The sequence below is a fragment of the Oryzias latipes genome, chromosome 18 (genome assembly GCF_002234675.1).
Source record: "Oryzias latipes chromosome 18, ASM223467v1".
NCBI lineage: Eukaryota > Metazoa > Chordata > Actinopteri > Beloniformes > Adrianichthyidae > Oryzias > Oryzias latipes.
Genome location: NC_019876.2, coordinates 30,894,148 through 30,910,194, shown reverse-complemented (window position 1 = coordinate 30,910,194; position 16,047 = coordinate 30,894,148).

Below are 16,047 nucleotides of genomic sequence, written 5' to 3'. Positions count from 1 at the left end.
ATGTTCTACACCACTTTTCCTTCAGAATGTTCTAGTTTTAGCTGAGAATTTCACTCTAACCCAGGCTCAGTGGAACCTTCTGAATAGAGGACTAACCTTTGTTCCCACTATCACAAAAAGTATATTTAACACAACCCAACTTCAATATGATATTCAAAACTATCATAGAAAACTAAAATTAGCTGCATATTTTGTGGATAAAAATGATACTAACCAACAACAACAAAAATTTATGCCCACTTCTATTTGGACCCCTGACAATGACAAATTGCCTCCAGAAATCAAAACTTTAATTAAGAAGGATGAAAAGGACTTCTACAAACACTTTAAAATGCAAGATGAAAAACCAAACTTATCATTACAGGAACAAAGGGCACTTAAACAATTAACCCAAAATAAACATATAATTATCAAACCTGCTGATAAAGGTAGTACTGTAGTAATATTAGATAGAGACCAATATATAATGGAGGCAAAAAGACAGTTAAATGACAGAAAATATTATGAACAACTGAGAAAACCTATCTATCTACACACAGTGCCCAAGGTACATAAAATTCTGGCCCAACTACATGAAAAGAAACTTATAAATGATAAACAACTAAAATATTTGAAGGGAGATGTAGAACCACGACTGAGAAGATTCTACATTCTACCCAAGATTCACAAGGATCCCAAAAATTGGACGGTACCTTTCAAAGTGCCTGCGGGACGACCAATCGTAGCAGATTGTGGGAGTGAAACTTACCAAACAGCAGAATATTTAGATCATTTTTTGAATCCCCTGTCTATCAAACATCCCTCCTACATCAAAGATACATATCATTTCATAAGCATCATTAAAACCTTGACTATCCCTAAAAACTCGTTCTTTTTTTCTATTGATATTGAGAGTCTCTATACAAACATTGACATTCAAGCAGGCATGAGATCAATCAAAAACATCTTTATTAAATATCCAGATGAGAATCGACCTGATTGGGAACTACTTCAATTATTGGAAATCAATTTGAAAAGAAACGATTTTGAATTTAATGGGGAATATTTTTTACAAATTAAAGGGACAGCAATGGGGAAACGATTTGCTCCGTCTTATGCAAACATTTTTATGGCTGATTGGGAGGAAAAAGCACTACAGAAATGTAGAGTAAAACCTTTGGTATATCTGAGATACCTTGATGACATTTTTGGAATCTGGACCAATTCTAAAGAAGAATTTTTGACATTTATAAAAGTACTTGATACACATGATTCATCCATTCGCTTGAAATATACCTTTCATGAACATTCTATTGATTTTTTAGACACAACTATTTACAAAGGAAACTCTTTTGAACAATCCGGTAAACTGGAAGTTAAAGTTTTTTTCAAAGACACAGACACACATTCTTTATTATTCAAATCAAGCTTTCATCCACAACATACATACAGGGGGTTGGTAAAGTCACAACTACTCCGATTTAAGCGTATTTGTACCCAGGACATAGATTTTAGGGTTGCTGTGAAAGTATTATTCTCTGCCTTGAGACACAGGGGATATTCCAGATCATTTCTACGACATTGTTTCAAAACTCTCAAGGATTCTGGACAAAAACATAATGATGAAAAAGAAAAAATCCCATTGATTACAAATTTTTCAACAGGAAGTAAAACATTAAATCATAAAATAAAAAATAACTTCAAACACTTTATTACGGACCAGGGATTACTGAAAAAACATCAAGTAATCTCTGCGTATAGACGGAACAAAAGTCTAAGAGATTATTTGGTGAAGGCAAATTTACAACCCTTACAACAAAACCAAAAACATACAAACCTTAAGGACCAATTTATTAAATTACAATACATTCAAAATAAGGTAAACAAAAAAATTTTCAAAATTCCCCAAACTTTTACTTTGAAATCGAGAAATTGTGTCTATGTCATATTTTGTGCCAAATGCAAAATTCAATATATTGGAGAAACTAAAAACTCAATTGCCACAAGAACTGCACAACACAAATACAACATTATAAACAAAAAGAACACGGACACTAATTTGGTCAAACACTTTATTTCACATGGATGGCATAATGTAAAGATTGCAGGTATACAAAACAATTCCATTTGGACTGACAAAGAAAGAAAGTCAAAAGAGAGACAATGGATATATTTATTGAACACAAACGAACCAAATGGTTTAAACATGAAAAGACATTATCCATTATCATAAAGTCCCATTTTGCAGTTTCAATGATTAGTCCCCTTAATTTTGTCGAGCCCCTAATTAGTAATTTAATCACTTACCTTATAAATTACTTACCTTGAATGAATAACTTACCTTGATTGGATCTTCTTAACCTGGCCCTTTAAATTAATCCTAACCAGAGTAATTAGCCCTAACCCTAACCAAATTGAGTACATAGCCCTAACCCTAACCATATTGAGTATATGACCCTAATCCCTTAATTTAGTCGAGCCCCTCATTAGAAAATTACTTACCTTGTAAATCACTTACCTTGAATAAATTACTTACCTTGATTGGATCTTCTTAACCTGGCCCTTTAAATTAATCCTAACCAGAGTAATTAGCCCTAACCCTAACCAAATTGAGTACATAGCCCTAATCCTAACCAGATTATTGAAATATTAAAGCAAAATTATAATAAAGCCCTAACCCTAACCAAATCCTTTACGAATCAATAAATTATATAAATAATTAGTTTAAAAACATCATAATTTAAAGATGGGATTATTAAAAACATGCAATACAACATTAAGATCCTAAAAAGATGTATATATAAATATATAGGGATAAAAATTGGGTTAAGTAACAGTAAAATTGATTAAAATTTAAAATCATTACTATTTTCTTTAACAAAATCAATATAATATTTAAGTTTACAATTTAAAGGCATCAAAATTTCATTTGGTAATTGATTGGGATATTAAGTTTAAAAAGTAACTTTAAAATAAAAGGCAAAAATTAAATGAAACTGTGAAAAATAGAAGCTGGGAAAATACAAGGGGTGGAGCCCAGAGGCTATATATACAGAGAGGCTGAGCAGGGCTCATTTCTGCTCTGCTCTTCGAAGGGACAACATCTCTCTTAGTGCCAGCAAACCCAGCCAACTTGATCAGCGTGCTATATAGGCCTGAGGAAGACCTGAATACAGGTCGAAACGTCGCCGCTTAAGCACGCTATTTTCTTTTATTGAACGCCTTTCTTTTTTTCTTCTTCTTTTTCTTCTTTTTATGACATTTTTGTCTTATTTTCTTTCACAAAAAATAAAAAACACCCAAAAAAACTTAAAAATACAAAACTAAAAAACATAAATTTCATTTACATTTGATTAAAATTAGAATAACAAAGGTGAAAATAAACTAAATATGGACGGTGAGTGGATTCTTGTCCGCCCACGGAGGGGAAGGAAACAGACCTTCCAGCAGGACCCCAGGAGACAACACAGTTATGCCCGCATTGGGATGGACCGTGCACCGCCCAACTTCCTTGGAAGGGGGGCTAAAACCTCACGACCTAACCCTAACCTAACCCTAACCCTAACCCTAACTCCTAACCCCTAACCCCTAACCCTAACCCTAACCCTAACCCCTAACCCTTAACCCTAACCCTAACCCTAACCCTAACCCTAACCTTTTTGTAACTTTTTTGCAGTTTCACTTGGAACTGTTTTTAACATTTTTTAAGTATTTTAAGTGGGTTACTTTCATGGTGGGGGCTCTGCCAGTAGAGCCTTATTTTTGTAAAACCATCAATCTTCTAAAAAATCAATGTCTGGACAAATACCTCTTCCATAACTCTCTTCCTGTCTGCTGAGGAAACCTCTCTAAACAGAGACGCATCCCCACTTTCAAGGACTTTATCCCATTTACAAATCAATGCTCCTGTGACAGACTGCCTAAAGACATTGGCAGTCACACTGAATCTTCACCAGCACCTGGTTTCAAATCCAAGCACAATAACGGAGTTATCAGGAGACGGTTGGCTTTTTGCTGGCAGCACCTATCACGCATGCACCTCAGGGCAAAGCCATCATCTGGACCTACACCAAGCCCCATCTGGCACCTTGAAAAACTACCAACAGCGGCAAAAAGGTAAGAGCCTCTCCACCGTGGCCCACCTTGACAGGCTTACATCTCGGAGCGGTACTGACTCTGAGCTTATTTTTAACCCAGCTCATTTCACACAGGCCCTTTCAGTGGATTTCACCCTGGTTGACTTAATTTCTAATACCAATTTTTTGTTCCCCCAGTCGCGTCCCTCGGGGTCTCCGGATGTGTGATGAGGTTCCCCTCAAAGCATAACCATGCTTGTGGAGGAGGAAACTAGCATGATGAACGGGCATGCAGAGGTCAAACCTGACCTACACAAAACCCATTCTGATTCCTCCTCTACCATTGGGGGGACCTCTCTGCGACTTACCGGGACCCCTGGCTTCCTCCTTCCCCCTTCTAGCATCCCTAAATGGGGAGCAAAAAACCCCCAACCACCCCCCCCTCTCTCTCTAGCATCCCTAAACCGGGATCTAGTTTCCCCTTTCCTTTCCCTGATCCTCCCCCTTACCATCCCGATTCAGGGAGTTAAGGACCCCATCACCCACCCAGCCATAGCCACTTTACACTAGGAACCCAAGAAGGCTAATTGCCCACTTTAAAATTTATACATTCATTCATATTCCCCCTCCTCTTTTGTATGTCTTTACTTATTTATTATTTGTTTATTTACTTCCTTTTTTGTCCCACATTCCCCCCCCTAGTCATACTTACTCCCCTGAGATGCCTACCCTACCAGATAGGCTCTCACCAGTAACCCCAGTCAGGGAATATCCAATCACTTTCCTCCCTTATTCCTAGCCCCTGTTAGCCTCCCTAGCCCGGGAACTAACAACGTAAGTTCTATCCGACCCCCCCCCTCTCCCTCCTAGCATCCCTAGACCGGGATCTAGCCCCCCCCCCCCTTTTCTTTCCCTTATCCTCCCCCTTACCAACCCTACTCAGGGAGTTAAGGACCCCCAACCCCATCCACTGTTGGCTTCCTTACTCTAGGAACCCCAGAAATGTAATTGCCCCATTTATTTTTTATTATTATTTTTTCTTTCTTTTATTACTTTTTACCCTTTTTTTTTCAACCCCCCTTTCTTTCTATTTTTTCAAAGGAATTTAATTGGATTGTAGATTAGGTTCTATGGTTTTTTAGGGACAGCAATATTTTACTAACCTTTTTAATACTTGTGTTTTCTAACTTGCCTGATTTTATGTGTATTGACTTTTTAGCACTTATTTGTAGCACTTAATTTTAGCACTTATCTTTTAACGTTTCTAACCTATTAACCTCTGTGCATGGTTTTTACCATGTTTTTTAGCACTTTTCTAAATTGCTGCTCCTAAATTCCCTATGACAATGAAAGTTTATTAGAATCCTAAGCAATATAATTTTATTCATTTTCTATTTCCCAATTATTCATTAAATCTTTTAACTCATTTTTTTTTTTTTTTTTTTTTTTTTAATTCCCTTCTTTTCTCCTCTGCTGTTTTATACCACCCAACACCAAGGGATTATGTAAGGACTGGTAGTGTAGTGGTGTTGGAAGTTACACTCCATGCAGAAAACCAGGGTTCGAATCTCGGCTGGGCTTGTTTAAAAGTCAAATTTTCGCTTTATCACATTCTTTAGTGATTTTGTTTAATTTTTTCAGTACAGCAGGCCAGTGCTAAGAAAAATACAATTGTATTTCTTCAAACCTCAACCCTAACCCAACCCTAACACCTAACCCCTAACCCTAACCCTAACCCTAACCCCTTAACAACCCCTCTGCATCACCAGACAGTCCAATATTTCTTGTCCAGCAGAGGGAGACTAAGGATGTTCATAATCCATCCTCATATAGCCCTGCCCTAAAGGTCTCTGGCCCTAATCTTAACCACTCCACTTTAGGGCCCTAACCCTAATTAGATGATGTAGACCTGGGTTCAGTGGCACATTACACGGGGGAGAGAGCTGGACCCAGTAGAGGCAGACATGGCCTGTGCATATGAGGACTCTAGGCATGCAGCGTGGAGTTCTCGCCCTCACCCTAACACCTAACCCTAACCCTAACCCTAACCCTAACCCCTAACCCTAACCCTAACCCAGAAGAAGACACCTTTTCTCAGACATGATGTTGGACTTTACATGCCTTTCCAGTCAACCTATCCTAACCCTAACCTCAGTGAAGAGCCTAAAAAAACCAATTCTGAGAGGATTTTCGGAGGAGGAATGACTGAAGAGGAAAATAAATAATATTTGTTCAGCTGGATGGCTTCCTTATCTGTTTAGACCTCATCATGGTGAGGAGGGGTGTGCTCCCACTCCTAAAAACTATAAGTGAGTCTATAAGTCAAATATCCATAAAGTTACGGACAATTTCGGAATAGCATGGATCCACCAGCCGTATAGGAGGAATACAAAGGCAAACTCCGCCCACCTGCTCTATTTAACAGGACCTGCTTCTCTCAACTCACTCACTCACCTTGCAGCCCTGTCATACGGAGGCACAATAACACAGAAGGCAATCAGACCAGGATTTATGGACAAAGGATTTTTATTCCATCCAAGCGCTCATGTACAAGGGATATACAAACAAAGATTGCTCAGTTCAGCACCTGAAGAAGGACCAGAAAGTCCGAAATATCGCGCATTATTCTGGGCAACAAGTGATTCCAGGAGGAGCCTGAAGGTCATCCTGCAAAGAAAAGACAAGGCTACTTACCTGAGGAAATAGAGGAAATGTTCCTGAAAAGAAAAAGGAAGAGGAAAAAAAATTGAAAATACAAGTTATCCAGGACGATGAGAGCCTAATTTTTGATCATGTAAGTCCATATATTCTAATTTTTGAGTGTGGGGCGGATGACTCTGGTTTTCTGGACGGAGGGAAGGCCCGAGCACTTGAGGTTCACCGCCTTTGGCGGTGAATTTCTAATCTTTAACCCCTAACCCTCAGTTAATGTTTATAAGTTCATTTAACCCTAAATATAGATAAAATAACTAATTTATTAGGAGAAGGTTGGATTCACAAGGTTTTTTCTACTCAATATAGCAGCATGCATGCAGGGGAGGGGCTTAGAACACGCAGGGTCCATGGCTTAATACGCGCAGGGCCCATGGCTTAGGACACGCGGGGCCCATGAGGCCGACGCGTGCTCCCTTGTAAGACAGTGAATAAAACAGCCACCTTTGTCTCTCTTGTCACTTTTGCGCCTTTTCAGCCAAGTGGTAGCTACGTTGGTGTGCATAGAGCCTGATGAAGGCAGAATTTTGCCGAAACGCGTAGCGAGCACACTCTATTGCAATTTTGTATTGTTTATTATTTTACGTTTTTTGTGAATAAAAACACTTCTTTAAGTGATTGTCCCGCTTTTTTCTTTTTACAATTTTTTCAAGTTTTTCTATTTTTTTGAAAACATTCTTTGGTGGAAAACCGTAACACCTGCCATGCACTTCTACGACGGAGAAGAAGATGGAGGTGCTTGGACCACAGTGCGCTACGGTAGGAGACGCTACAACACTCCCCATGCGCTCAATTTCAATTATCGGGGCCGACCGGACCAGAGGATGGACCGCGCCTTTCCCGTCTCCGGCTGGAGGAGGGCGCCAAGGTTCCCGAATTTTGGCTGGAGTAGGGCTTCACCTTCTAATCCTAACCCTAACCCCTAACCCTAACCCTATCTTAACCCTAACCCTAACCCTAACCCCTAACCCTATGACTCAGGGTTGTTGTGAACAGTGTGAGAGACATTATTATTATTTTTACTGTTCTTATGGCCATGGTTATTGTTGTTATTATTACTCTAATCTTAACCCTACCCCTGAATCTGTTTCTAACCCTAACCGTTACCCTAATTTGAATCCTAACCCTAACCCTTAATTAATGTCTATAAGTTCATTTAACCCTAAATATAGATAAAATAACTAATTTATTAGGAGAAGGTTGGATTCACAAGGTTTTTTCTACTCAATATAGCAGCATGCATGCAGGGGAGGGGCTTAGAACACGCAGGGTCCATGGCTTAATACGCGCAGGGCCCATGGCTTAGGACACGCGGGGCCCATGAGGCCGACGCGTGCTCCCTTGTAAGACAGTGAATAAAACAGCCACCTTTGTCTCTCTTGTCACTTTTGCGCCTTTTCAGCCAAGTGGTAGCTACGTTGGTGTGCATAGAGCCTGATGAAGGCAGAATTTTGCCGAAACGCGTAGCGAGCACACTCTATTGCAATTTTGTATTGTTTATTATTTTACGTTTTTTGTGAATAAAAACACTTCTTTAAGTGATTGTCCCGCTTTTTTCTTTTTACAATTTTTTCAAGTTTTTCTATTTTTTTGAAAACATTCTTTGGTGGAAAACCGTAACACCTGCCATGCACTTCTACGACGGAGAAGAAGATGGAGGTGCTTGGACCACAGTGCGCTACGGTAGGAGACGCTACAACACTCCCCATGCGCTCAATTTCAATTATCGGGGCCGACCGGACCAGAGGATGGACCGCGCCTTTCCCGTCTCCGGCTGGAGGAGGGCGCCAAGGTTCCCGAATTTTGGCTGGAGTAGGGCTTCACCTTCTAATCCTAACCCTAACCCCTAACCCTAACCCATTAACTTTTCTAAAGCTCTTCCAGAACAGGATAAGGTCACCCTCCAGACCATAAACGACTACGTCACGAGTCTGGACCACCACATCCCTCCACTCCCAGACAATCAGTTCTCCACTGATGGGGACAACATCCACTGGAGCCCTGACACAGCCAGAGCTATGCTCCAGCACTGGTTGCAGTGGGTAAACTAAATGTTCCCTTAAGCCTGCTTAGACAGGAAGGGAACAAGGGTGTCATTAACCTGTGTAAGAATTTTGTTCTGATGCACAACTCTCTCTGCTCAGCAGAGGCTTAACCTTCATCCCAACTAGAGGTCAAAGCAGATACTCCAAATTTCAGTGTAGAAATGATATCCAAGAATACCACAGACGATTAAAATTAAAACTATATTACAAAGATAAAGAAATTTCAAAATCAAAACCTTTTACTCCAAAATCAGAGTGGTCACCTGCTTTGGGGCAACTCCCAATTCAGGTGCACACGCTCATTCAAAACGACATTGAATTCTTTGAACATAATTTCAAAAAAACATATATCAAACCAAATCTAACCTGGGATGAAGAGAAAGCTTTGAAAGAGTTGTGCAGCAATGTTGACATTGTCATTAAACCTGCTGATAAGGGAAGTGCTGTTGTTATTATGGACAAAAAGGATTATTTAAAGGAGGGCTACAGACAGTTAAAGGATAAAATTTACTATTCTAAGTTGAAAAAACTCATCTACATGGAAACCATCCCTTTAATTGAAAAAATTATCAAAACATGTATGAAAAGAAATTCATTAATGCTAAACAAAGAAATTATTTAATAGGCCCCCCTCAGCCAAGAGCTAGGCTCTTTTACACGCTCCCAAAAATTCATAAAGAACCACAGTAGTGGAGCGTACCTTTTCAGATCCCTCCAGGCAGACCTATAGTTTCTGACTGTGACAGCGAAACCTACTGCACAGCAGAATTTATAGATCACTACCTCAACCCTTTGTCAATAAAAAATGAGGGGATACAGTCCATCAGAATAATTTTTCTGAAATATCCTGATCACAGAAGGCCTGACAAGGAGCTGCTGCAACTGTTAGAAAATCTCAAAAGAAATGATTTCACATTCAATGATGATTTCTACTTACAGATCAAAGGGACTGCAATGGGAAAGAAATTTGCTCCAGCATATGCGAACATTTTCATGGCAGAATGGGAAACTTCAGCCCTGCAGAAATGTTCACTTAAACCACTTTGCTATTTCAGGTATCTGGATGACATTTGGGGAGTATGGACTCATTCTGAGCGAGAGTTTGAGATGTTTCTGATGACACTCAACAGCCACAATCCATCTATAAAGTTAAAATCCACCTGCCACAAAACTTCTGTGGATTTTTTGGACACAACATTTAAAGGAAATAATTTCCACATCACTCACCAATTGGACATCAAAGTTTTTTTCAAACCCACAGACACACATGCTCTCCTACACAAAACCAATTTTCATCCAAGACACACCTTTGCTGGACTAACCAAATCACAGCTTTTAAGATTTCACAGAATCAGCAGTCAACCAGCTGACTTCAGGCAATCTACAAAAACTTGTTCGCATCCCTGGCCACTAGAGGGTATTCTCGGTCCTTTTTAAGGAAATGCTACAAATCTTTTTGTGAAACCAGACCCATTAATCTTTCACCCATCATGCCAGTCATTGTCACTTATTCTCCCTTTTCCCTGAAGCTGTTGAGGGTCATCAGAACAAACTTTCGGAATCTCACTCAGGAGACCACAGTTCCGAAAGACCACAGAATCATTTCAGCTTTCAGAAGAAACCAGAATCTCTGTGATCATTTAGTGAAGGCGAAAATTTCCTCCTCTAAGCAAACCCGTTCCAGGAGTCACTCTCAGTTTTTTATGCAAAAAAAGTGGCTCCAAAGCTTCAATAACTGCAATGTCTACCCCTCACCATCAAGGGGCTCTCCACACTCTAATAACTGTGTTTATTTGATCACTTGTCTCAAATGTGGGTTACAGTATGTGGGGGAAACAGGAAACTCCATATTGACCAGGTTCACCCAACACAGATATAACATAATCAAACACAAAAACACCCACACACATTTAGTCTCACACTTTATATCCCATGGTTGGGAATCTGTTAGTGCGTCAGTTATTGAGATTAACCCTAGATGGACAACAGCTCAGAGACGCAGAACTGAACGGATTTGGATTAAAAAACTGGAAACCACATATCCAAAAGGGCTCAATCAAAGGGGTCCTTAACCCTTGTGCTATCTTAGATGACCCCACCCTTACATTGACGTGTTCTCCCTACCATGTCAAAGGTGGATAAAGGTGGAAAGATTTCATGGAATCCATGGACACCATTGAAGATCACAAATCATTGAAGAAAAAAGGTTCAGAGCACTGTCTAGTGGGTCTAGATGACCCAACTCCCAATGTTAAAGTGCCTAGGATAGCACGAGGGTTACTAACCCCATCACTCAAATTCACACTTCCATTTTTCGAAAACATCTCCCACCCCCCCTTTTTGTTGTCTAACCCTAACCTTAGAGGCCCCTTCTTAACCCCAGCCCAGGGACTCAATTCTAACCCTAACCCTGACCCCTAACCCTAACCCTAAAAACACCCTCTGATGAAAATCAAGTTTTTAAGTCTTTAACATGTACATGTAGTGTTTTTTTGATAAAACACGACAAGTATAAAAAAGTCATTTCAGTTTTTCAAAGTATTTAGATATTTAAATCGTTCTGATAATCGTCAATAAAACTGCTGGGGAAAAAAACAGTTTACATAAAAAAATCCTTGTTGTAACGTCTACATGGCTCCACAGAGCCCTGAGTGGTGCCTGCATGCCTGCCCTAACCAAAAGTATCCTCTTGTCTATAGTCCTTTCCGGCTCGCTTCAACATCTTGTCTCAATGGCCATGGCTGGGTTTCTGCACTGGGTTTCAGTGGTGTTGAACTGAGACAGTTTTCATTGTCTAAGCTGCGTCTGAGTTTAAACTGTTTGGCTGGAACGGTCATTTTTGCTGCAGCCCTGATGTTAGGTTAGCTCCCAGTGGCTAGCAGAGCTGGGTGGAGGGCCAACAGAGAGATACTCACAATGCCCCGCCCATCAAGAGAAGTCCTCAAGGGAAACATTATAAAATACATATTAAATCTTGGTTATAACATCAAATATATTTTTTAATTATTTTGAAAAACGTCATAATTATGATTTAAACACCACTGGGAATACATTTACAAAAATAATAATAATAATCAATGGAGGACTTTAAAGGTTTAAAAACATTTTTAAAGTGATTAAATGCTCACACATCTGTAAGTGTACAAATCTATCTATTGCAGATCAATAAAATGGATTACTTTGGTTCTCCAAGAACCAAAAGACGACGTATAAAAGCCAAAGTTGCAAAGCACTTGCATACAGTGCAAGCATACAGATAATTTATCTTCAAATGATGATGAAATTGACTGTCGCATTCCTCATGACACTTTGGATGCTTGTGCCAATCAAGAATTGGATTCTGAATGGATTTGCACTGATGCCACTGAAGAATGTGACATGGATGTCAGTATTGAAGGAACCAAAACTATGAAAATACAACTGGCTGATTGGGCTGCAAATCACAATATTTCACATAGTGCACTGTCAGAGCTCTTGCAGATTTTAACCCAAAATGGTCTGGATTTACCTAAGGATCCAAGGACTCTTTTGTCAACCGTAACCACTTATGAGATCAAAGAAATTGGAGATGGCCATTACTGTCATCTTGGATTGTCAAATGCAATAATTTCACAGTTGTCATGTAACTCTCATCTTGAAACAAGTACAATTACCCTTTGCATTAATATAGATGGATTGCCACTTTTTAGAAGTTCCAAAATGGAGTTGTGGCCTATTTTGGCCAATATCAAGGAAATTCCAAGGGCTGGAGTTATTATTATTGGACTATATTCAGGACCAGCAAAGCCTAAGTCTGTTGAAAAATACCTAAAAGACTTCATTCAGGACTTGAAACAACTCATTCAAAGTGGTTTGGATTACAATGGAAAACATTATCACATTGCACTTCCAGATGCCTTCATCCGTGATGCACCTGCCCGGGCCTTCTTGAAATGTACCAAGGGTCACTCTGGATACAGTTCTTGTGAACGCTGTACAGAGCATGGGATTCGCATTTATAATAAGGTTCTGTTTCCAGATTTGAAAGCACCACTAAGAACAGGTTCCCAGTTTAGTCTCATGAGAGATGAAGACCACCATCATAGTGTTTCACCACTACAAGAACTCAGCATTGGTATGGTGTCAAGCTTTGTGCTGGACTACATGCATCTGGTGTGTCTAGGGAACGTTAAAAAACTTGTGAGCTTGTGGATCAAGGGGCCTTTAAGGTGCCGGGTCTCTGCAACCACAGTCTGCATCATCTCTAACCACTTGAAATAAATCAGAGGACATCTGCCACAGAACTTTTCGCGTAAGCCCCGATCACTTATGGAATACAGCCAGTGGAAGGCCACAGAATTCCGTCAATTTTTATTGTACACGGGGCCTTCGGTTCTGCGAGGACGCTTGCCTTAATGATTATACAAAAACGTCATGCTACTGTCAATAGCTATGAGGATCCTTCTCAATCCAAGTTTGTGTTCTGAATACAACTATGCAGACAAGCTATTGAAATGTTATGTTAATAACTTTATTAAAATATATGGATCTGAGCACCTTGTGTATAATACACACGCTTTGATACATCTGGCTGATGATGCAAAAAGTTTGGTGCCCTGGAAAATGTTTCATGTTTCCCTTTTGAAAATTATCTGGGTAAATTAAAAAGACTTCAACAAGTTGTACGGCGTCTAGGTGAAAAATCAATACCTACTGAAAGTCCAAAGGAAATGAAGAATAAGCCTCAAAAGCTGCATGTCCAACCCTTCCACACTTGCCTCCTTCTATTCAATACAAAACATATATTCATGAAGGAACAATTATTTCCTGCTCTCAAGGCAACAACTGTTTTGATGTTGGGGGCAAAGTTGCTGTTGTGAGGAATGTTATCCAAGCTTTTTCAGGAGATGTGTATGCTGTGTGCCAATTTTATGAGAAACAAAAATGCTTTTTCAATTACCCTATAAATTCATCTTGTGTGGGGATAAAAACAGTGACACAACTATCTGATGCACTCCATGGTGTGGCTTTATCAGACTTAACAAAAAAACTTGTACTTCTTCCTTTTCATGATGGTTGTGTGGCTTTTGAACAATTACATGAACAGTCCCCATGACTCTTGCAGCATGTCCGTCTTCAGCATTGTGGAGTTTAAGATGAAGAAACAAGTCAAGGACAGCGCCTTATGGATATAATCCCATATTGTTGGTTCACGGACGAGAACAACACAGATTGTTTTTAGCCTTCCGGCTTGAATATTAATGTTACTAAAGCAGTAAAGCAACAAGTCCACCCAGACACATCATGGAAGACATGCTGTGTGCGTGTACTTAGACATGCAGGTAAGAAAATATTACTTAGATTTACAGAGAGAAAGAAGCGCTGTTCAAAATCAGAAGGCGTTTTTCTTTCTTCTTAATTTTGAAGATGCGTATTCAAGTGCAAGACGCAAACTCATTCGAGCAGAGGCTGCATCTGATCTTCAAACGGACTGTGATGTTCCAAAGAAACGGCAAAAAAGGTAATGTAAAATTTGTCCGATTCCACATACTGTAATTTGCTTCGCAGCTGATAGTGTTTGCATAAATTATCAACAATAATGACAAAAAAGCAGACCTGCCAGGTACTCAAATCGACATCTAAGTACACTCAAAAAACTCGCCCCCGTTAAACTACGAAGTGGTGTGTGCGCGGTTTCCGCTTCACCTCCTGTTCACACCAGACGCGTATTATTCCTAATGGTCAACATACACTGCTGCTCAGCTGTGAATTTTTTCTTTCTTTTTGGCCGTCATGCCTCTCTTATTGATTGTTCTGTTGTGTTGTGTTTGTGCATTTATTTTTCATCCCTACAGTCTGTTCAGATACTGCAGCAGCCTCCATTCCACACCACTTCACACATCAACCTTTCTTATTTTTGACGACATATTGGTAATTAGGGTCTTACTACTGATTACTTTCACAGAAACGTAACGGCAGTGAGGCTGTGCACCAAACTGCACTTTACCCAGATGTGGCACGCGTTTGCTAAGATATGCTGTTTATTTCTTTTTCCCTATCATGCCAGCACAGTTCTCGCTTTTTCTGTTGGCCTAGTGGCAGAATTCCCCCCTTAAGTCCTTGCGCTCTTCAGACCAGTGTGTGTTACTGGTTCAGAGAACCCCGAGAAATTTCCCAAAAGTCTCAAAAAACAAGTGTGCATCAATGCTTACTAGATTGGCAAATATAGACCTCCAATGCATTGCGTTTGAACAATTTTTGCGAAAAATTGTATCTAAAAGTATTTTTTTGATAAACCATCAAGATTTTCATCTTAAGAAGACAGTGGATTCAGAAATATTCATTGCAAAACCTTCATATCAATTATAATTTCACTTTGGGATATCGGTGACGTCATATTCGCAGTTAAAAAAAAGTATTGGGCATGGTGTCTGAATTGCTTTTACAATCCAGGGCACTAGGTAGTCCTGCACTATATAGTTTTTTAGTAGAGATTAGGATGGGAATTCAGACATAAACATTCTCTTTTTTTCAAGGGGCCTTGAAGCCACTTTTCATAACACCATGTTTTGTATGACTTTTGTTTACTAAAGATGTGATGTAGATACATTTTTCTTTGTTTTTTTTTTCTTTAGGCCATTCAGAAAGTCCCAGTTTCTTTCTAGCAATGATGATACGGATGTAAGTGACAAGGACGAATTGCCACCTTCTCCTCCACCTGGTTTGGATAGACAAAAACAGCAAGTCTATAAACCCCAACTCACCGCAAGATATAGGGGCTCAGGTGAGATCTTGAATGACCAAAGCCCCAGGATGACTCCCAGTGTCCGAAGCCCCAGTTTGAGCTTGAGCATTCAAGGCCCCAATGCTACTCCAAGTGTAAGCTACACTTCATCCTTCACTAGCAGCAATGAACATGGTGCTATGTTTGTAAAGTTGTTAACTTTGCTAGAAGTTAAGGACACTCAAAGACAACATGGGAAAATGCTGAACGCATTGTTACAGCAAAAAACCTCTGTGCCCATCTAACAACCCCCCGAAGGAGCAGTTTTTCCAATGATAACAAATCAAGACGTCGAGGCCATGAATGACAAACTTGCCGATGTGGATTTCATGTCCACAGTCGTAAGTTCATTCTCAAACAAAAATGCTTCTGTTTATATGTGTAATTAAGCTGTTACATTTTAACTACATCTTTCTATCTTGTGATATATTCTCTCTTTACAAAGGTTGCTATGGTTGTAGAAATTGGGGGG